The sequence below is a fragment of the Corvus moneduloides genome, chromosome Z (genome assembly GCF_009650955.1).
Source record: "Corvus moneduloides isolate bCorMon1 chromosome Z, bCorMon1.pri, whole genome shotgun sequence".
NCBI lineage: Eukaryota > Metazoa > Chordata > Aves > Passeriformes > Corvidae > Corvus > Corvus moneduloides.
The window spans coordinates 72,502,704-72,525,610 of record NC_045511.1 but is presented as its reverse complement, the minus strand read 5'-3'; the positions used below and the strand labels follow the sequence as shown (position 1 = coordinate 72,525,610).

Genomic DNA, 22,907 nt, shown 5'->3' with positions numbered 1-22,907 from the left:
TGTATTTCCTGAGTCAGCAGCCATGCTCAGGAAAACGATTTTGAAATTAGCATTTAAAGACTATAAAACTACACAAAACCACTTTAGAGTAATACATTTGTAAGCAAGGACAGAATTGTCCTTATCTAAGTAATTAAACTCTTAGCAGATTAGGTATCTAATACAATATGCACAGTTTATGAAGGAGATCTGCTGTGCTAAAAAAAGATAGGGATGTCAAAAATTTATCCAGTGTATTATATATGCATAGCACTCAAATTCAAGTGTGTTTGGAATAATGAGATTACAGATTTAATTAAAATAATAAATTCTTAGTACATAGCCCTGCAAAACCACTTAGGCATTGAATTTGCCTTAGAATTCCATGTAACAACCAGTTTGCTGCATAAAAAGATCCACATTGAGTTTTAAAGATAGGAAGAATATTATTTTAATTTGTAAAATGAATTATGAAATCAATGGGTTTTCCCATTTCTAATTTAAATTTTAAGAAGTGATTATACTCTAAATGTTATATCATAATTTATATTCTGTAGTGCACTAAGGGGAGAAGGTAATGAGGTTAGCTGAAGCTGATATTACACATGATCTTCCAGTTGTCTTGCAAATGCATGCCAAAACATCCTATGGATGATTTATGCTCAATGTTTCCCTAGGCTTGGAAAGGATTAGCAGCTGTGCTAGCCTGCTAGTGGTTTTCATCTCCTGAAAAGTATCCATTAAGTATTACATTTAAATGCTCATTTATTTCATTTGCTGGCCTGGGGAAGAATTCATTTGTGGTCGCAGTTACCACTGTGTCAGAGGGCAGCACAGTTCTCAGCACAGTTCTCCTTAGTAATGTAGCCAGCCTTTTTTGTCAGGTGTGGATATAATGTAATAATTTTTTTTTTTTTAACCACCAGAAAACTGTTGCAAATAAAATAATTTATAACCATGTTTTAAAAGATATCTCCTTAATCATAGTGTATAAACTTGAATTTCTCAAAACACAAAAAGTCTTACAATATTTTGATAGCTTTAAAATCTGGAGCATGCAGGAGTGTGCTGAAGTGTGTTTGGGGAGGTAGATGCATTTCAGCTGCCATCACGTTTTCCTCGAACAGCTGCCTAGTCTGCATGTTTTTACCTTGGATAAGGTAAACCATCAAAACTTGTATCATTCCGAAGAAGAAATCCTAATTATATGAGGAAAACAGTTTAAATTATGTCACAAACTCTTCCTTTCTAAGCTTTCACCTTCCAGTAAAAAACCATTTCATTCAGATTGACCTACATTGTTACTGCATGAGTGTGTACCCTCAACACAGCAAGAATACTTGCATCGATGTCTGTGACTCAGTACATAAAGCACTCTCCACTAAATTTTCCTACACCTAGCCATTTTCTTTTCTTTTGGCAGGTAGAAAAATGGAGAACAGATAACAGGTGAGATAAGCATCATATTTCTTCTAGAGTGGCAAAGAGAGCTGTCTGTTGCTAGACACACATTTCAGCTCAAGGGAAGTAAACTGCCCAGCCCCAGCTTCAGGACTCCAAACTGTTCAGTGGAGCTGACTGAGAAAGCTATAAACTTGCTGCTACAAATCGCCATGCAGATGAATTATCAGTTATGAGGGGGAAAAGAACCAAACCCCTCAACTTTCCTTTATCCAGGATACTCTGTCTTTCAGGAAAAACAAAACAAGAAAACCCCCACAAACAAAAAACCAAACCAAAACAAACCCCCAACAAACAAAAAAGAATGTTTTAACCAAGCTTGTGCATCACACCTTTGATCACCATTAGGCAAACAGATATGAAAATCAATTATCTGCCTCTATGCTTCATAAATAATCTCATCCTAATTAGAGATTGAATACACAAGGACAAGGAAATGTGCAATAGAAATGTACCAATTGACCTTCTTTGAATCTCTATGTTCGCATGTGGCTGGCTACCTGATTATTTACCTTCAGATAAGCTTTGGGAATGTTGATTTTAATCTTTGTGAAACACACACATAATTTGGAGAGAAGAAATTACTGTCAAAGTGGTTAATGCTATCAAGACCTGCACAGGATTTGAACCAAGTTTGATTGCTTGTTTTTTTGAGCCAGATATTGGCAAAGATGCTGATCGTATGTATTTTTTAAATTCCAAGTAACAAAAATACTCTCCAAAACTGAAAATATCAAAACCAAATCTCTTCCTGAAACTGCATATCCCCCTAAGCAGAGATCTCTTCTTACCAGGTATCTTTGTAATAATATCTGTTGGGTGAAATTATCAATCAAATGTCACTGAAACTCTACTCATTTGCACTTAGTAATTTTCCTGCTTCATTGGTTCCTGATCCCTCCATAAGCTGAGTGATTTTCTGTTTCAAATATTAGATGCTTATATTTGCACTATTGGTTTTTTTAAGTGCTAGGAAGAAGAAACAAGAGCACAGCTCTTTTTTATTTGCAGATTTACCTCAAGAAATCCACTGTGATTTCTGCTGCAGACTGCAGGTCCATTGCTGCTGGGACTGCTGTGATTTATCCTCCTATACAGGGAGCTTTTTCAGAAGCTGTAGGTGTTACAGAATGTATTTAGAGGGGGGAGAAGAATCCTGTGTCTAAGGAGAAAGCTTTTATTCCTGAAGGACGTAGCTGGATGCCAGTCTTCCATTTGTCTAATCTTCTTACATAGTCTATTCCCTGTAACTACTCTGTCTCAGCTTCCTTTATTTGATGTGACAGCCGTAATGGGATTGGAGTAGTAAATGCATGCTATCGGTGCTTAAGGAATTTTTTATCCTATTATCGTCATATTTATCAATCTAAATGTGATGCCGGATATATTTGTCTTCCTAGGCAGACAACACTAGCACAGCAGCACAAATGTCACCCCCTCTGTCTCCAGGGACAGTCCTGTAGTACAGATTTGGCATTTTAAAAATTTGCTTCATATGGCTCAGTGAGTTCAAACCTGAAGCAGTAGCTTGGGTAACAACTGGGTTACACACAGCAGCAGTTTGATATTTCCACATTGAACTGAAAGAAAAAACAGCTCTTTTTCTCTGCCTCTTGCTACAAAGATGATTGTATGAACTAAACTAGACAGGTTTGTTGAGTGCAGACTGTGGGAGAAAAGAGCTTCTCTTCCCTTAGGGAACAAGAAAGGAAAATTAGAAAAGCAAATGGAAGACAGAGGAACAATTCTGTGAATTTGGAAAGAAGTTATTTTCAAAAGTTTCCTGATTTCAAACAAGAAAAATAATAATTTTTTTCTCCCTCATGCCCATTTTGATTTATGGGGTTTTTTTGGTTGTGTGGTCGGTTTGGTTTTGGGAAGTTATTTTGGGGGTTTGGTGGGGGAGGGGAGTTGTTTGCTTTCCTTTGATTTTTTTTCTTTTTTGTGGGGTAGGTGTGTTTGGCTAGGCAAGGTTTTGGGGGTTTTTCATAAAATCATCCACCCAATATTCTGAATTAATAAAAATTGCTGACCTGTGCATTGACAGTGCTATTCACAAAGCTCTGTTTCTAGTATTCCAATTTAATTATATACCTGGAAGATGCAGGACAAGACTTGCTGGAGGAGTAAAATTCCTTCTCATGGTCACACAGACATTTTTTAGTAGAGTTAGAAATGGAAAGTTGAGTGCCTTTACCACAACACATTTCCTTCCTTAAACATATTACCTAAGTGCACCACATTACAAATTGCTGCATTGGTCACCAAGAGAAAAAGCATTTCAGAGATTGTGAATGTTTAATTTCTACAGAAGTGAAACCATCATCAGATTCCACACACTTTCATTAGTTCTGCCTTACAGTGTGGCTCATTCTTGTGGCTTCTCCCCTAAAAAGACACAAATCCACTCACACTGTTGTGTGAGCAAGCCTGGGCTGATAGTTTGTTAGGCCATTTTGGCGTATGGATGTGGGTCCCTGGTTTGGGCACCACCAAAGACCAGCACAGCCTTGCAGCAACATTTGTTCCAAACTCCACAAAACCAAAAAAACACCCAGTCGTTCTACAGATCCCCACTTTTCTCCCTTACTTCCACCTCTGTGTATAGCAATATTTTTTTATTCTACTATACCTAGTTTAACTAACCGAAGTTCTGGTTTTTATTATATAAATATTGACACTTTAGATCTCTTTTCCTGGGCAGAAGAAAAGCTGTGATGATAAGCCACCAGTGAGGTCTTAGCTTCCATGTAATGGCTTTCATTCCAACACAGAAGCATTTATCAGCAGAATGCGTGCTGGAAAACAAGGTTCTGTGGAGGGCAGCCAGAACTCAGCATTGTCTGCACTGACCTGCCAGAGGGTGCCAGGAATAGCAAACAAAAGCAGTTGTTTCCAGACCAGCTGAGCTGCTGAGGGTTGTTTTCCATTATTTCTTTTAAAATATTCATTTCATTCCAATAGGAATGTGACTATGGTGTCTGGCTGATGCAGTATTATTATTTAATTTTTCATTATTTCTTTGAAAGCACTTGGTAGAATACTTGAATATATCAGCAGGACACTGACAGCAATTTTATTTGCAATGCTCATTTTCTTTTCCTCCTTTTTCCTCTGTCTCAGCTCTTTAAATTCAATCCTCTGTTTCCTCTGGTAGAGTGGTTGACTTTTTCTATACTTCTTAGAGCCACCCAGATGGTGTTTTGGGCTTTCTCCTAGAAAAGATCTCATTCAGGAGTGAGTGGCTTAACAGGTCTTTATCTGTGTTACCTCATGATAAAGACAGAAAAGCCAGATCAAATAACCCAGTTGGGTACTGTTCTTCAAGACAGCTTTGCAATTTTGTCTCATTCCTTCAGATAATAATGTAACAAATCTGATAGTACATGTGCGTGCACATCTGTCCATGTACACACACACACACGTGTGCCTGTCCCCATGTCTTTTCACCTGTGAATGCAATTTTAGCCTTCCTTTTATTCTACCGAGGCACAAACTCCTCTAGCCAGCTGTCATATTGCTTGCTCAGATGGAAAGTGCAGCTGAGTGAATTGTATAACAGTACATCTGACTTTTTTATTTTTTTCTGATTACTATATAAATTATGGCCTACAGGTATCAACATCACATTTTCTAAGTTTTTTCCAGCATACTGGAAAATATATTTCTATATATTTTCTGGAGTATTTTCTACTATACTGTAGTGTTTTCTACCTGTGGCATAAGAGCTAGATTTCACATTTAAAATTCATACATTGGAAGAAGGTTATCAACAGAATTTTTATTAATCTGTATTTTGTAAGACCTGGTGATACTCAGTTAGCATCCAAAGATAAATTGTGCCTTAACATTAGGAGTCAGCTGTCGGCCTCCTGTTCTTACAGTAAAGGGGAAAAAAACCCCTGTTTCCCATGTAGCTTTCAGGTACAACAAACTCCTATATATTTGATAAGGACTTACAAAAATGAAACACCAATGGAAGAGAATGTTTCCCATGCTAGTAATAACATAAAAAGTACAAAATAAACAGCTAGCCTGCCGCCAAATAAAGGGGTTTATTCTTTATACTGGGGCATAACTTGTCTTTAATAAGACATGGCTGTGAGATAGCATTTTTTGCAAGGTCAGGGAATAAGATACTGGATTCAATACCAGAATATTATGCAAGTAATTTTCCTGTATTTAACAAACATTATCTGGTGACAGAAACTGGTTCAACAGGAGTTAATTTTTTGCATTTACATGACATCTGAAGAACTGCAGCAGCAGATGAATACTTGAACGGCTGTGAGCATACATGCCTATTTCAGTTCATCCTCCTGCAATTAGGTCTCTGAGATGAGACTGCAGAAGAAAGAGGTGGGAAAGAAATGCAAGAAAAGGAAGTAAACAAAAGAAACAGGTCATAGTAGAATATATTGATAAATTTCTGCACTTCCTTCTTAGGAGGCTTATTCAGCATCCTGAATCATGTAATTAATACACAATTATGTAACAATTTTAGTAACCCGACTGTTCTGCTGCTGTAGTCAAAGTAGTAGGACAGAGCTGGATGTCTAAAAGACACCTCCATCTTTTATCTCGTGAGCTACCAGTTAACACCATTCAAGACAGCCACACTGGCACACACCAGCAAGAGCCATGCAGACAGTGTGAACCCATTCTGGTAATGACTGGCACAGCACAAGAAGATGGAGTAGATGTGACTGTGGAAAGATGAGGAGAGAGAAAGGGAGTGAGAGAAGTGAGCAAGGCTGAAAGCTAACACAAAAACCAGTCTTGTTAATTTTGGCCTGGTGTTTTGCTTTATCCATGTGTGTCTATGTGAGATGCCTCCACACAGAACCAATCTAGGACTGTAATAGAAGTATCAAATATATTTCTTTTCCAGCATCCATCTTGAGTGATTTTTGGTATGGGTCTTTGTGACTGGAGTAAGTGGATGACCAAAATATCCAGTCAAATATGTCATCTTTTGTCAATCCAAAGATATGGCCTTCAGATACTTGCCTGAATAGTCTAAACCAAAGACATTCTGGAGGTGGGTGAAGCTCACATTTACCAGAGTGTGTTTAAACCCATTACTGAATTCTTCATATTCCTGCTTACTTTTATCACCTCAATGAAATCTATTTGGTTTTAAATATGTTTGCTTTCTGTGTATGCAGAAGAGTTGATCATCTCTCTTATAATTTCTCCTGGTAATGTTACAGCTTCAGAAGAAAACTATCTATATTGTGTAAGTTGCCGGTCATGAAAAATTAATAATTGTCACATTGTTTTTTTCCCCTGCTGTTCTGAATCTGAACAGAACAACCAGGAAGTGAATCAAGTACTGGATAGACACAAACCAGCTTAGTGTTCCTCAGTCATTTCCCCTTCCATTTCGGTAGACCATCAAGGCATCACAACAAAATATTGATAATGCAATTGTGACAATAACATTAAAATGAGAACATAATAATAGCAAGTGTGAATGCAGACATGAAAAATCTAGCCATTTACTGGGACATGTGCTTTGCCTCATGAGTCATTCACCTATGCCTCCAAATGCCTTTAAAATGGATGGGCTGGTTAGCTCTCTACTCTGTACCACGCCTCCAGGAGGACTGTCAGACCAGCTGCAAATCTGTTGTGATTGCAGAGAGATGGGGCCTATGCCGGCAGCAGACCTCTTCACCCATGAATCCAAACATCTGCTCCTTTCTTATGCAAAGTCAGCACTAAGATTCTTAATTTTTCATTGTGTGAGTATCCTGCTCCCAGAAACTTCTTCTCCATCACTACCAGCCTAATGTCATAAACACTTGATCTCGCATACCGTATCACTTGATATGATGAGTACCAGCATAACCATTTATAAAAGGGCCAGGGGTTGGCACATCCAGTAATGGGCCGATGCTGATGCTGCGCAGATGGTGGATAACTACTTACACTGAGTAACTAGGAACTCTGAATTAAAATTCAGATTTGCTTTTTTTGATCCGCAGTCAATCATACTCACGTTCAGATACTTGACAGGAATTTTATCACATTCAAAGTAGTGTAGAAGGTTTTGAAGTTAAATTCTTCTCCATTATTTTTGATATTTTCCCCCTTCTTACCTCCTGTTTTTATTAAGGTACCCAGGACTCCCCCAAAATGAAATAAATCACTCTTAAGTTAATTCATACCGTTATGTTTTGCTTTTATTTCAAACAATTAAAATAATGATATTTGTTTCTCTAGTTTCAAAAACCCTAAACTAAATCCCAAAGCAGGAGAAAAAGACAACTACTCTTTTGCTTATTTCCTCACTTGCAACCTCTTAGGCTAACAGAATAATTTCATCAAGGTAGCATGCTTTGTCTGCATTAAGTGGATTTAAGCTTTGAAGAAGCAATTATCCAAGCTGTACATATGTATTTCACTCTCTGTCATTACTTGTAAACCGATCTCAGGCTTGAACTGATCTTCTCCATGTTCCTCTGTAAGGAGAGACACAAAGTAAGTGTTTAACAATGCTGCCGGTGTTAAGAGTATTTCCTTCTTATAAACTGTCCAGTATCAATTTGAAGTGGCCCAGTGGTTTCTTTAATCCCTTGATTAAGTGTTTCCAGGATAACATTTCAAAAGCTAGCAAAAGTCATGTCATTAATATACAGGTACATGGGCTGTGCACTCACTGTTCTCACTCCAGCCCACCATGAAAAGCAGGTAGCCTCATGAATAAGCAGATGCATGCAAAATATTTTGTTCCACAGGAATTGATTGCTCTTCTCCTGCACATTGATTTTAGTGCTGTAAAAGTCTCAGACATCCATTCTGAAATACTCTGAGAGCATCTGAGAGCTGCAATAGGCAACATCCCTTTCCAAAAGCAAAAACTTTTGCTTACTGAAAACTATTCCTTCAGTTGTATGTATGAACCTAGGAAATTTTTAAAAAGAAATATCAGATTCAGTGTTAAAATTTAAACAAGCTATGACAACGTATTTTGTACTCATCATACAGAATTGTCTTGCACAAATGACAGAGACCACACAGGTATTCAGCTGACACGATCAGGTTCACATATTGCACAAGGAGGCAGGGCAGAAAAAAGAAAGCATTATTAGTACCTTGGGAAAATATATTCCTGCTCGTTCTTAAATCCCTCTTGATGGTAAATATGATAGAAGAGATTCAGACTTATGTCTGTGTTTTTCCTAGAACTTCATGTAAGTGTTTTTGACCTGCGGATATCTTGGTTGTCCTGCAAAGAAATTCACAGTGATTGTAAACAGAGCTTGGAAAGAACAAAGCAAGGATCTACCAAATCTAATCATTCTAGATAAGAATCGATGCATCTTAGGAGGTAATCATAAAGTACAGAGTACCTCATTTTTTATGCCTTTTTTAGAAAAATAAGACAAATTTTCTCTGAGTTTAAATGACAAACCAAACACTAAGATATGAAAAAGTTAATATATAAATGGCATGAACAGGAGAACACATGCTGAGTGAACAAGAGGAACAAGTTGCTTTAGACACTGAATTTTCACTGATTCACATGCTTGTGAAAGAGGCTTATTTTCTTCACTTACTCATTTTAAAATGGAGTAAAATTGATCAAATTTTTCTCTTCTCTGTTAAGAAGTTTCTTTTGAACTAAAGTGAACATGTAAGAGTTTTCAATTAAAAAAAAAAATATCTGCTGCAAAATCTCTGAATCCCTAAGTCCTCTCCCTGAACACAGCTATTGTTCAACTTAAAAAATTGCTTGTGTTTAATTCCAGATTCTATATACTATATTTCTGGGATTGTTCTTAAAAAGGACATGCTTTATTTTCTTCTTCATCAGCCATTTTTTGCCTATTGGGACCTCATTGTCTCAGAGGTTTCTGGGACTGTCTGCCACTGAGAAGCGAAAACCGGAATATTTCTTGCAGAATGACATTGTCAAACACATCCTGCCAAATTTCGTGCTGGTCACCAGCTTTATGTTTTGAAAGTGGCATTGTGTTGAGTGGTTTTAGAAATATGTTTTCATTTTGCAAGTGGTTAATTTAATGTGTAAGTTCTACATTTTTGCTGTGTTTTCTGTATTTTGATATGGGATTTCTAAAATATGCCAGATTTGCTTTTCACATATTGTAAAGCTGAGTTCTAATTTTTGTTTCTGTACCATACAGCAGGTTCCTCTATAAATCATGTGTTGAAATACAGGAAATATTTAACTGCATTAGAGTTTAGTAGAGTGGGCAGTATTTAATACAGTCTTACAGCCCCCTATGTGACTTCACTGAAACAACTTTTACTACATCTACAAGAAGATTCCTATGATTCACAGCTTGCATCATATTTCTGCAATGTCCTCCAGGTTCTGTGCAGGGTTATAACATACCAAAATACAGCAACAGTTAGAAGAGTGTAAGAAAAGCAGCTTTTAAGGATTCAGATTCTCTTTCTAGTCATCGGGCTTTTTCAAAGAAAATGTCTATCCTGATACAGCAGTCCAAAAATCACATGTTTAGGACAGATGTTTGAATATTTGAGAATAGGAGAAGAATAAAAGTCTTTGTGTCTGCCCACATCCTACATAACACTCAGGTTGAGAGAATTCTGAGCATGTATGAAGGGTCCTGGAAGTGAATTGTGAATCATAGAGCTGGAAGTTAGAAATTTGTCAGTTTCCAGTTGACCAGGATCTTCCCAGATGTCCAAGATGATCCAAATATCAGTAAGAAAGGCCTCACAATGACATCAGCCAGATCTCTGGGCCAGTGTTATTTCTGGCTATTGCTATTTTGCTATTAACACACATGAAAAACACTTTTTACTGCCCCCCACAGTTCTTGTCCACTTCAGCTCCAATAGACTTTCAGACACACAGATCTTCTCCCTACAGTGGTGACCAGTTATCTCTGTATGCCTCCCATGTCACATGATCTTTCCTCCACTGGCCATATGTTGCAGTGGGGATACTGCAACATACATATACCAAACCAGGAGTCCCGTGGAAAGGAAATATATATGGGCAGACAGATTCTTGATAGCTGTTTCAGAGATGTTTATTTCTCCAGCCGCATGGCCGGAGCTCTGGCCAGGAACTGTCACAGTCACGGGACCAAGGGTCCTTCTGCCCGCGCAGGGAACACAAACCAACCAACGGGAACGAGGCTGAGCAGGGGCAGGGAAACCCCGTGTCTGTGCCCTCAGGGCCCCCCTCCCAGGGCTACACGGCCCCAACAGCCATACACTTTGGTTTTTTCACCTTAGTTCCAGAAGGTGCCTGCTCAGCCAAGCTGGCCTTGTGCCTCACCTGCTTGACTTCTAACATTTTGGAATTGCTTGTTCCTGTGTGCTTGGGAAGCTTGAAAAGTGACTGGCACTGATGGACCCCAGTACCTTCTAAAGCATATTCTCAGGGATCTCACTAATTCCCTGAGCAGTCTGCTCTCCTCTTGTCAGGGTTGGCATTTTGCTGGCACTTTTTCTCCTGTCATCCAAGACTTTGAATGTGATTGCTTCATGGTTACTGTATCCAAGATGGCCACCAGCCACTACTTCACTCACTAGAACCTCTCTGTTAAAAAGCAACAAACCAAGAAGGGCACTTTTCATAGTTGCCTCCTTTAGTACCTGTACCATGAATCATAGAATCATACAATGCTTAGGATTGGAAGACACCTTAAAGATCATGTCATTCCAATCCTCCTGCCATGGGCAGGGACATCTTCCACTTCACCAGGTGGCTCAAAGACCCATCCAGCCTGGCCTTGAACACTTCTATGGGTGATACATCCACAGCTTCTTTGGCCAACCTGTGGTAGCGCCTCACCACCCCCAAAGTAAAGAATTTCTTCCTGATATCTAATTTAAACCAATTATCTTTCAGGTTAAAGGCATCCTATCACTATATGCCCATGCAAAAAGTCCCTCTACCAGCTTTCTTGTAGGCCCCCATTGGGTACTAGAAGGCTGTTATCAGGACTCCCTGGAGTCTTCTCTTCTCCAGGCTGAACAATGCCAATTCTCTAAGCATTTCCTCATAGGAAAGGTGCTCCGTCCCTGTAATCATCTACATGACCCTCCTCTGGACTCATTCTAACAGGTCTATGTCCTTCCAGTTAAGTTATAACACAAGTGTTTTAGGGGTGTTCTGGACCTGTTTGTACTACCTGTGTGTTATATCTGGCAAGATGGATTGTTCCATAAGGGCAAGGGTGGCTGAATTAGGTGTCTCTTAGTTCCTTAAAAACAATTCATCAGTACTGTCATCCTGGCTCAATGGTCCACAGCAGACTCCCATGGTGATGGACTGTTTGCTTGTCCCTTAATCTTTATCCAGAGGCTCTCAACTGGGCCATTGCCACATGTGAGCTCCACACATTCCAGTCCCTCCGTTAAACACAATGCCACCCTACCACCATCACCACCATTGCCTCTTCTGCTTATCCCTCCTGAAGAGCCTATAACCTTCCAACAAGGCACTTCAGTCAGAGGACTCATCCCACCACTGATGTATCTCACGGACTCATGCTGCACATGTTGTTGTAGAAACACTGCAGATGTATCTCATTGCAGCCAACACCCCATGGAGAAGACTGAACATAGTCCCTCAACCCTTCATGTGCCTCCCCACTATTTATTAGTGGCAAGTCTCCTCTTTTTCCTTTCCCCATTCCAGTCTAGTTTAAAGTTCTGTTGATAAGCCCTTGTAACTCCTGTGCAAAAACCCTTTTTCCCCTCTGAGAAAGGTGCATTCCATCAGGTGTCAGCAGGCCTGGCATTGTATAGATCATACCAAGACTAAAAAACCCAAAATTCTGCCAGTGACACCAGCCTTGGAGTAGCCTGTTAAACTATTGGGTCTCCCCATTCCTTTCAATATTCTTTGCTGCTGTTGAAAGCCATGAAGAAAACACTACCTGTGATCCTGATTCTTCAGCCAATCACCCCAAGGCCCTAAGATCCCTTTCCATTGCCCAACATTGCCGTGGAAATACTGGAAGTGCAGTAAGTTAAATAAATAGCAGGGGTATGACGAAGGTGATACTGGATTCTCATTTCAACAAAGAAAAACCACAGCTCTGTCTGGAGTCATAACACAAAGTGGAGTTGTTACAAATAATTTCACAAGCCTTCGAGTCTGCCTCTGAAAACTCATTCAATACTACCCTCGTTTCCACATATGCCAGTGAAATGAGCTGGTTCTGGAAAATTTCTGCAAATTTAGCACTTGAGGAAAATGCTGATCAGTTTAATTTGTTGTAACTGAGTACAAGCCCCCTCTTCCCTTTCTTTTTAACTGCTCTTCCTGTTCTTTAACTCACAAGAGTGTCAAGTCAGAGATTAATTCCAACTCCAGCTAGTCCTATCAATGTCAATCTTAATGGCATCTCAGCCATACAGGGGTTCAGCTCATGTTTCAGCCTTGTGATAGCCTGAGTTTTGATACAGTTAATACATGCTAGACATAGTTTTTTTAAGAAATTAGTGTTCCAGTCTCATCTTCATTCTCTCCTCTCCCTCTTTCCCCCCCAAAATTGCAGCAGTCTGGATTGGAAATAAAAACAAATAAAGAATGTGAAACATTAGCAGGAAATGGGGCCATATACTTCATTTATGTCCATGAGGAATTATTGTACATGCTTAAGAGATGATTATTTGAACATTGAAATTATTAGTTATTGCAGTGTGGGGGTTTTTTTTCTGACAGTAGATCCCTCACTGTGGTGCAAGAAGCAGAGCTGATTTTGGGGGCCAGTGTCATGATGTTTCCTCCCCCTATCCTAATAGAAGCATTTTGGAACACTGGAAATAGGAATGGGAGTAATTTGAAGGAATAGTGAATTGATACAGTCCATAGTACATTGACAAAGTCCATAGTACCCAAACAGCTATAGATGCACCATATCCTCCAGGTTCAAACATTTTCTTATTTTTGGCAACTTGTTCAGAGATTACTGTAGAGAAACTGAGAAAGTTCTACACTTTACCCACCAGTCTTGCCCCAAACTGTATCTATTTCTTCTGTAGAAGAATGGTTTGCATTTTGACTGAAAATTATGTGGGTTTTTTTGCTATCTTGAGGAAAAGTTCATACTCTTCCTCTTCAGGGTTTTGTTTAAGCTCTTAGAAACCTTTTTATAGAGGAAGTAAATGAACATGCACAAAGAACACTGCAAAGCTGTGTGTCCTGCAGAGACTTAAGCTCTTATTTATTGCTTCTCAACTCTGGTCTCCTGAAAAAAAACCCAACAAAAATTATTAGTTACATGTGTTTATAAGAACCCTTTAAAGCCAACACCTTAGTGTGAGTGAGGATGTAATTGCAACCAAATGACACAGTTTTATTATTTCCTAGCAGAAAACGACTATTGCATATACACTGAACAGCAACTGAATCTGGCCTCTGATGTTCCAGAAGATGCTTCTGATACACATAAGGTTCTTGGCACTGACTGATGAGCATTATACAATGCAAATTGGAAATGAGAGGATACATTGTAAAAAAAACCAAACCAGAGAACATTAATTAACATACACACCTTTTTTTTTTACCTACTATTAGTATTGTAGCAGTAAATAAGGTGCTAAAAATAATTGCCTAGCACAAAAATCTATGTGACATTAATCTACTATAAAATAATTTTGACCTTTAACAAATAAGTCTACCATATTGTGTTATTTTAAGTAAATGAATCCGATGAATCAAAGTAGGAGAAAATATATCCAGTCAGAAGTATCCTAGTTTACACTATAATTAACCGCAATGCTACTCTCACCAGCTACTGCTCAGAAATTCGGAATGTACTGAGATTCTATCTGGATCCTAGACAAACCTTGTGAATTTCTGGAGACAGAACTACTGGAGAGGGTGTGCATCAAAAAGTGCCTTTTCAAGTATATGTCATTATCAAGACAGACATGTGGGGAATTAAATAGTATTTCCTTAATTAAACAGAAAAAAAAGGAGTAGATTATAAAGCAGAAGTCAGAGAAGAAGGAAAGATGAGACTCGGAAAACTAAATTTAGAATGGCTTCTTTAATTTGGCTTGAAGTGCTGGTAACACTGCAAGGGGAATAATATAGCTGTGATTCTATGCAGCAATATGTTATTTTTAGGTCATTCTAGCTGTGAATAAAGCAAGAACCTCTGGGGAGACTTTTCTTTTGTACTGCTGGCCTCCTGCTAAAATATCTTTTTGTTCAGATGTGATGGCATGGGCTTTCTGCTTCCCCTGTAATAGTTCATCTTACTCTCTCAGAAGATGATTCATTTTAAATATGGATATGGGAATAGATATGGTTCTTACATCATCCCAGGGAAAAAGAAAGTAGCTGGAGCCTGAGCCAAAAACTGTCCTGTAAGTAGACAATTAAAAATATTCTAGGTCATAAAAAGGAAATATCAGTCTTATTTCTGATGTTACAGCACTTTATTTTTAATGAAAACACATTGTATCTATAACCAGCATAATGTCCATCTGTATTCTCCTTAAATCTTTTTCACAAGTAGGAGTTGATGATCTAATTTATTCCTAGCTGAGGAAGGTTTAATTTAATTCAATTTTTCAAACAAATTTTTCCTATTATTATTAGTAGTAGTATTAGTATTATTATTATTACTATTATTATTATTATTATTATTAAAATGAAGGGGTAGCTGTAAGGTTAATTTAGCAGTTTCATCCATAGCTGTAATTTCAAGGGATGGCTGAATCAGTTTGGACGGGACAGGACTGAATACAAGGGTAGAAAATGAAGATGTTATATTTGCCTGACATGGAACTCTATGGGCAAATAACAAATCTCTAAAAAATACCAAAACAGCAAGTAAGATGCCCTGGGACAAAGATACTGTGAGATTTAAAAGATACAAGAAATATGGATGCTACCAGTAGTCTTAGAGCTGCATGACCTTTGGAAAGCCATTTGACCTCTCATTTCCATAGTTTGCCGTCTCCTTCTGCATGAGATTTTGTTCCTTCTGTTTAAAGTAACAGATTCCTGATACTCTATGAGCACTAAGTGGTTAGTTCTCGAACATATAATGAAATGCAACGAAAAGAAAAAAAAAGCTTAAAGATGACTCCATGGGCTACAAAAGAGTAAAGATGTCAAGTAATGTTTTTACTATGGTTCTGCCTATATTCAAAGCAAATCCTCGTCCTTTTCTCTGCTGTAATGGCAAAAACTTCCTCTGCCCCACACAGCTTGCATGAGTAATGTAAAAGAAAAATCCTCAGCCATACATGATTGCACTACTGTCTAGGTGAAAGCGCATTATTAGGGACGACAGTTACATACGTTGTTTGAAAAAAAGGAAGTTTTTTTATGCCAATTTATGAAGCCTGCAGATAGATTTTCACATCGTGTTTTAACAAGATATCACTTTTTTGAGACAGTGAAATCTACTATTGCCATATTTTGTTGGCCTCCTAGCTAGTTTAGAGTTAATGCTCCATCTACACACAGTAATACAATTTATTCTCTGGATGTATATTTTGCTTGCTACACCTGTTTGCATTCAAATTTGCAGGTTGTTAGGAAAAGCGTTCAACCCTGGCAGGACTGAGACAGCCATATAGGGTTTTTTAAGCTTTTCTTTAGGTAAAACTTAGTCTCACACACACACACCCCCCCCCCCACACACACACCCCACCCATCCACACAGATATACAATGAGATGCAGAGCATCAGAAACTTCTCCGTGGAAAGTCTTGTCCACCTGATTTTCTATGTCCAACAGAAGAAATAACCGTTATTCTGGAAGACCCTCAACATGCTGACATTGTCCCATCGGGATCTAAACCATGAAAAAACTAGCTTTCTCACATCCATTGCACTTAAAAGAATGGTTTTTAGGATTCTTTCTTATCTTAGGTAATTTATTTTGTAATAGGTTGAGATGAAGCAAAGAGAGAAAGAAAGAGATAAAAATATGTGTGATCTCCCTAGAACATTTTTCTCCTCTTCTGGAAGCAGTTCTGCAAGTCTAAATCCCCAGGGTAGGATCCAGGCTTGCAGTGCCTTGCCTTGCCCCATCCCCTGCGACTAGGCAGGGTCACCACCCTGGCCATATCTCCCAAGGCTGTCAGTGACACCTTTTCCTCAGCCTCCTTCTGGGGTGACACGGCTCTGCACTGCAGCATCAGCCACATCAGGGACACTGCACTACAGTGTTACACATTTACGTGCATCGGGTGGAGAAAAACAAAACAGCACCAACTTCACAACCTTGAGAATAAACTCATGACATGCCTACCAGCTGACAATGAATTCTCCATTTCGTTTCTGTCCTGTTATCACTCCTACCTATTTCTCATTCCTTTTATCAAAACTTCACTTGTCTTTTGTGGTTTGCGTCAACACATTTCCCATTCCTCTTATCAAAACTTCACTTCCATTCTGTTTCGTGTCCTTTACTTCCCCTTCTTTCTTCCCTTTTGAGTGATCTGTGCTTTGTTCCTAACAGCATGTGGTTAAGCCTGATCCCTGGAAGCAATGTACTAGTGTGAGTCTCTCTGACAGTTTCCAAAAAGGAAGAAAGATGCCTGATTACTCAATGGGGAGATATTTGCAATGCTCTTGAGGGAAAACTTTCTCATTTTGGCCAAAAGCTCTAGCTTGGTTGCCATCACAACCTTCTCCAAGAGAAAGTCTATTGGAACAATTAATTTGCTCTTCAATATTAAACTTCAGGGTGGTTTCAATGACAAGGTTGAATTTAGCTCACAATCACAGAGATAAAGAGTGTCTGATGTGCATTTGGTTTTCACAAGTATGCCATCAATGTAACAGAGACATAATTACCTAAGAAATGTTCGCAACAGAAGACACATCTCTATATTACTAAATTCATGTTCCCACTATAAAAGTCTCTTAGACAAGTAGGAAATAAAACAGAATTAAATTTTTACATAACTGGAAGTTCCATGTAGTAAATTATGTTATCTAATTACTGAACTGCTGCCTAATCTATTAAATGAACCAAAATCATACATGAGAACTACTAGGTATTTATATACTCCAAGGCAAATAGCCTTGTGATTGTATCATTAAATTTGAGAACACATTGCTCTTTGAATTGCTGTTAACAGAGTATTTATTAAGTTGCACTATAAATTTCCAAAGCATCAAGAATCACATTACTATGCCAGTGTCAATTTTAATCTCATCCTCATGTTCTCTTCTGCCTTGCATCAACAGGAAGCCCATGGCACACATATCAACAGCACAGACCAGTGACATCACTGTTGCTTCTGATTTGCTAAAGTCTCCTGAGCTGGTAATTGCATGCTATTATAATATCTAAGATATAAAACACATCACTGGTATAAGTAGCTATGGAAGAATTCTGTTGTTTTGAGTCAGCATGCCTAACCACACCTAGAAACAAGCTAAGAGCACTCACAGAGGTAGGAACAAAACATAGCTTTCTTACCAGCTTTCCCTGGAAAACCTGGCACTATGTAAATCAGGTAACCCTCTTCCCTCAGTTTTAACTGAGAAAAAACCCCAGGATTTGTACAAGCACTTGGCATAGGGTATTTTTGGGAATACTAAAATCTCTGAATTTTCTAGATATGTCTAAAAATTTTTCAAAAAATTGTGAAAATCACTATTGTTGATTGCAAAATTAGCACGCACTAATTTCAGCTAAACTCCCTTTGCTGAAGTGGAGGCCAAATGTAACAGTAACCCTCCCATCTGGATCAGGTGCAGGAATCTATTCTATCAAGCATCAGAGGTATACACAGGATCCCTGTTTCCTGGACTGTTATTAAACAAGTTCAGATAGCCTGCTTTTAGAAACATGGAATGTGATATTCACTATGTCCTAGCCAAGGTCAAAAATGTGTAAAAAGGCTGTCTTAAGTTCCTCATTTTCTATCTCCTATGACTGAAAAAGACAAAAAATGAAAACATGCATCTAGTAATACATATAGTATTTAGGCTCCCATGCTGCAGTTCTATCCCAATATAAAATAGAGCAGTGTTCTTCCAGCCTCTGAGATATTTTTAAAAATAAAATTGAAATAAATGGAAAATGTTTTAATATTGTGTGTTGGTATACTCTCAAGCAAAAGAAGTTAATTAATAATGAGTTAATTTGTATTACAGCTGTGGAAATTCACCAAAAAGTTGTTTCTTCCTAAATCACTTACTTTGAAGGAATATGGCATTCTGATATTCTGATCATCGCTAGATGTAGGTAAGAGAAGATAAATATATGCCTTTCAAAAACAAATGCCCAAGGTTCCTAACAAATATACACACTCCAGCACAACCATTGTGAAATGAAAATCACTACAAAAGTACAAAAGCTTTTGTACCGTTATTCATCCGATGAAGCCCTGCAGAGGAGGAGTTACTTCTTGGCTAACAGAGCTGTTTATTTCTCTGAAACTGGCAGAGCCCCAAGTGCAGAAACATTCATAATTCTCAAGTCACGTAGTTCATACTCCTAACTAGTTTGAATTCTAGTCTTGCTCATTAAATATATTGCTTTAATCAAGGCAGAGTATTTTCTAAAATGTCCAGTGAATCTAATCAAAGAAACTTTTGACCATGTTCATTCCAACGATTTGGTCTTCTTTTGAACTCTTCTCTTTTCTAGCAAACTTGGCCTTCCCTCCCTCCCTTACCTGCCACCCCACCCCCCCCCCAAAAAAAAAAAAAAAAAAGAGAAAGCTATTAGATAACAATTTAATGATTTCTAACCATGCAAACTAAATTGGAAATTGAAGTCCTTTTTGTGCAGTGGTATTTATCACTAATGTTGCTTTCATACTTTAGCTAATAGGGACAAACTTCAGAGCCTTTAGAACAAGCTCGGGGTAAGGTAGAAGGGAGATGTAGATTTGCTGTAGCTCATTTCTTTCCCCTAATAAAAGCTACTGTCCATTTCTGTCCCTGTCACTTGCAACCAAGAAATTATTTCAGTTTTCTCTCCTTTCAGGTCAAGGCTCTGAGGTCCTACACTGGAAGAACACTCTTGTTTGTCTTGAAAAGTCATATGGTTTTGAGATTTATCACCTTTTATGACATTTTTCTAGGGACTTCATCACATAATTAAACCTTTTCTCTAATCCTAACTTTTCTTTGCTGTATGTTTCTTCAACAATCCACACAGTCAGAAACAGTCTGAAATTGCTCCCCAATTTTTGATCCAGGAGCTTAGCTGTACACACAACTTTCCATACATTATCCTTGTTTTTATTTAAGACTATCCACCAGTGGGACCTGTGGCACTTCAGACAGGTCTCCAGGCTAGGTGATCACAGGGGAGCCTTGGGATGCACCACAAGTCTCCCCAGTAAGTCATCTGGATGTTGCTGTTCTGCACAATTATGGATAAGACTATTTATTCAGAATAGCTTGCTATTTCTTTGTTTCCCCTTCAGTGAAAAGAATCCAGTATAATGAAAAGAAAGCTACATTTTCATTTGCCTAGGCCTCTGTCAGCTGCTGCTTGAAGCATTCAGATTTTATATTTGTTTTCTTTTCTTTGTCTATGGCAGATCAAAGCATCCTCCAATAGATTGTGATGCACATCTGTTAAGATCAGTGGACTTATGCCAGCTTTAATCTGGTGAGGATTATCCTAAATCACTCCAGTTTTCTTTATTGGTTTTAGGGGTTCATGAACTTCAGAGTATTAAAGAATAATATTTGAATGCTATTTACTAATGAAACTATTGTTTATAATCTTCAGAAGTATTTAAATGGAAGAGTATTCATTTAAAATATCATGATCCCTCCCCACTCAGTGGCAGTGTAATGGAACAGGTGGCTTTCTGGGCTGTTTCACTTCATGATTCTACATGACTAAAGGTTTCATAACCAGGACATTAAGATTTTACTGAGAAATTACTGTACCTGTTAATGATTTTGTTATCTTTATACTAGCTTGTGTCAAATAGGCTGTACTGACAGTTATGCGTACTGAATAGTTGTGTCTGTACGGTATGTATAACATCAGGATTATCTGCTGAGTATTACAATTAAAAATAAAAAAAAAAGAAAAGAACAGTTTAAAAAGATATCTAGAACCTGATGGATTTTCTTTCATTGACTGTGATCATTCCGTGATATCAGATGCATGCTTGAAGAAATCTGCCCACCTGATTTCCAGAGAAGTTAAAAATTATAATTTAAATTCAATGTAGAACAGCAGTATAACCACATAGATTCACACAGAATTTTTAAATAGGATTCTGGAATTAAATTCTCCACTGTGGGTCATACTTACGGAGACATAGCAAAAGCTGAGTGAGGTTGGGCACATGTATTTTAGGTATGTTGTTAACCTTACAAGTTGGATCCAAGGCCTGTAATACTGAGTCCCCTTGCCTCAAAAATGTGTGCTTTCAGGGCAGTTTATTTCAGCTGAGTGGAGCAAACCTTGTGGATACTCACGGGAGTCAGAGCTGGCCTCAGTCACATTTCCACTCCTTCTGAACCTTAGGGAAACCTGGCTATTTATCCTGGAGGCTTATTAGTCTATTAATGCTATTCATAATAGAATAATAGAATCACTGAATGGGTTGGGAAAGACATTAAAGACCATCTAGTTCCAATCCCCCTGCCAAGGGCAGGGACTACTTTCTCTGTACTAGGTGGCTCAAAGCCCCTTTAGGCCTGGGTTTGAATACTTCCAGGGATGGGGCATCCACAACATCACAATTTAATTAGTTAAGTAAAAGAGTTTTCAAATTACATTATGAATGGACCTGTCTATAGGATATGAACAAATATGAGATATTCCACTTCTCTTTAACAAGAGAAGGCTTACCATGTTACAGAAGTAACTTCCATGGAGAAGCAATGCCATTGAAATGAGAAATTTGTAACAACTTTTAATTTCATAAAAGCAAATACAACAACATTTTTTTCAAAAATAGATAGAAGCTAGTACTTCAGCTTCAGCAGTACTTCGGTACTATCAGCATTAATACAGTCTGGGAGACAAAGACATGGGAGACAAAGATAAAACTGGACAGTTACGTGCAAAATCATCGCTATTCATTTGCATTCATAGTGTTGTAAGCAGTTATATTTTCAAAAACTCTTTCTCTATTCTAAGAGTCTTTACCAAGGAAAGCTTGCGGGCAGAAATAAGTCTGACTTCCAAAATGGCATGCAAAATGCTTTTGGGTTTTCAGGGAGTGAGACCAGGCTTACTTCATATCTTTGTATTGTATGGAGAGAACTATTTATTTCACCTTGAGGAAAACCTGTTATAATAAAAGAAAAAGCCTAGACCCAAGTTATTCTGGAATTTTTCTCTTCCAGAGCTCTAGTGCAAAAATGACTATCCAGTCATTAGGAACCATTTAGAAGTCTTCAAATATATTTTCAGAGTAATTGAGGAAATGTTAAAGCATTTCTCAGTTTTCATAGTGTTTCATCTGGTTTTGGCTTGTTTGTGTTTGTTGTGGTTTTTGGGTTTTGTTTTTAGAAACCAATGAGCTGCTTCAAAAAATTAGCATTTGCCTTCTTATTCACTGAAGCCTGCACATTGTATACCAAGGGCAACGCTTTTCTTGCAGCACTTCTCTTTCATTTCTTACATGAAGGCTATAGTAAATAGTCACACTAATCCACATTTATGACTAGAATAACCTTCTACACTGTTATTTCCCACTGATCTCTCCACTATGGTTTAAATTAAGAGTTTAATGGGAGCATGTCTAAATTATGCAACCCCACCCCTACTGTTAATAGATTTTAATGGAAATGTAGCTACTCTGTTTTATGATCTATAGTATAAAGTTCACAAAGAGACAGACTGTTAGTATTCTGTCCCTCTAACGCCCCAAACGAAAGGCCCGCTACTAGAAACTGTGGTTTAATAAAACTAATATCTTCTGGCCTGAAACTGTGATTGTATCTGTGGTGTGAAGGAAAATTCAAGTAAGGAAGATTGGCTGACTACAACTTGTACAAAGGCAATATTTCACATCTTTAGAACAAGACCTATCAGTTAAGTGCAGCACTACACTTAGGGGAATTACAAACTGAGGTTCAGGGTTAGCCTCCTGGGCTCCATGTGGGAAAACAGCTAGATGTCCTAAAAAACCTTAAGTGAAAGAGTGAACTGGAACATGTTCACGTTGAATATGAAATTCACTAAATTTGAGCTATAGGAAACATTAGAGCTCGAGGAAAGGAGGAAAGGAAGACAGGAATCTTGAACCTTTCAAAGGTTGATGTGCTAGAATAAGGGTGAAAGACGCATGTACACACTTAAGGATAAAGAGACTGGTGGTATCTTCTCAAAAGAATGGTGGTCTTTTTCTTTCTTCCTTTCTTTCCTTTCTTTCCTTTCTTTCTTTCCCTTCTCTTCCTTTTCTTCTTTTTGTTCTGGTTTGGCCCAATTTAGAAATATATCCTCTGAGAGAAAGCAGGTTATAACCATCCCTCCCCCATCAGGTTCGGGAAAAAAGAAATTTTCCTTGGACGAAAGTGAAAGAGAGAAAAACTACTTAAC

General features: G+C 38.1%; 1 long non-coding RNA gene across 1 annotated transcript; it reads right to left on the bottom strand.

Annotated features, from left to right (window-relative positions):
• Window positions 1-7,663: 7,663 nt before the first annotated feature.
• On the bottom strand, window positions 7,664-18,693 carry LOC116437492. The gene is made up of 3 exons (XR_004237329.1): window positions 18,580-18,693; window positions 8,541-8,674; window positions 7,664-7,907 (listed from the first exon to the last, which is right to left on the bottom strand). It is a non-coding gene; the product is annotated as an uncharacterized LOC116437492 (long non-coding RNA).
• Between the last annotated feature and the right edge of the window lie 4,214 nt (window positions 18,694-22,907).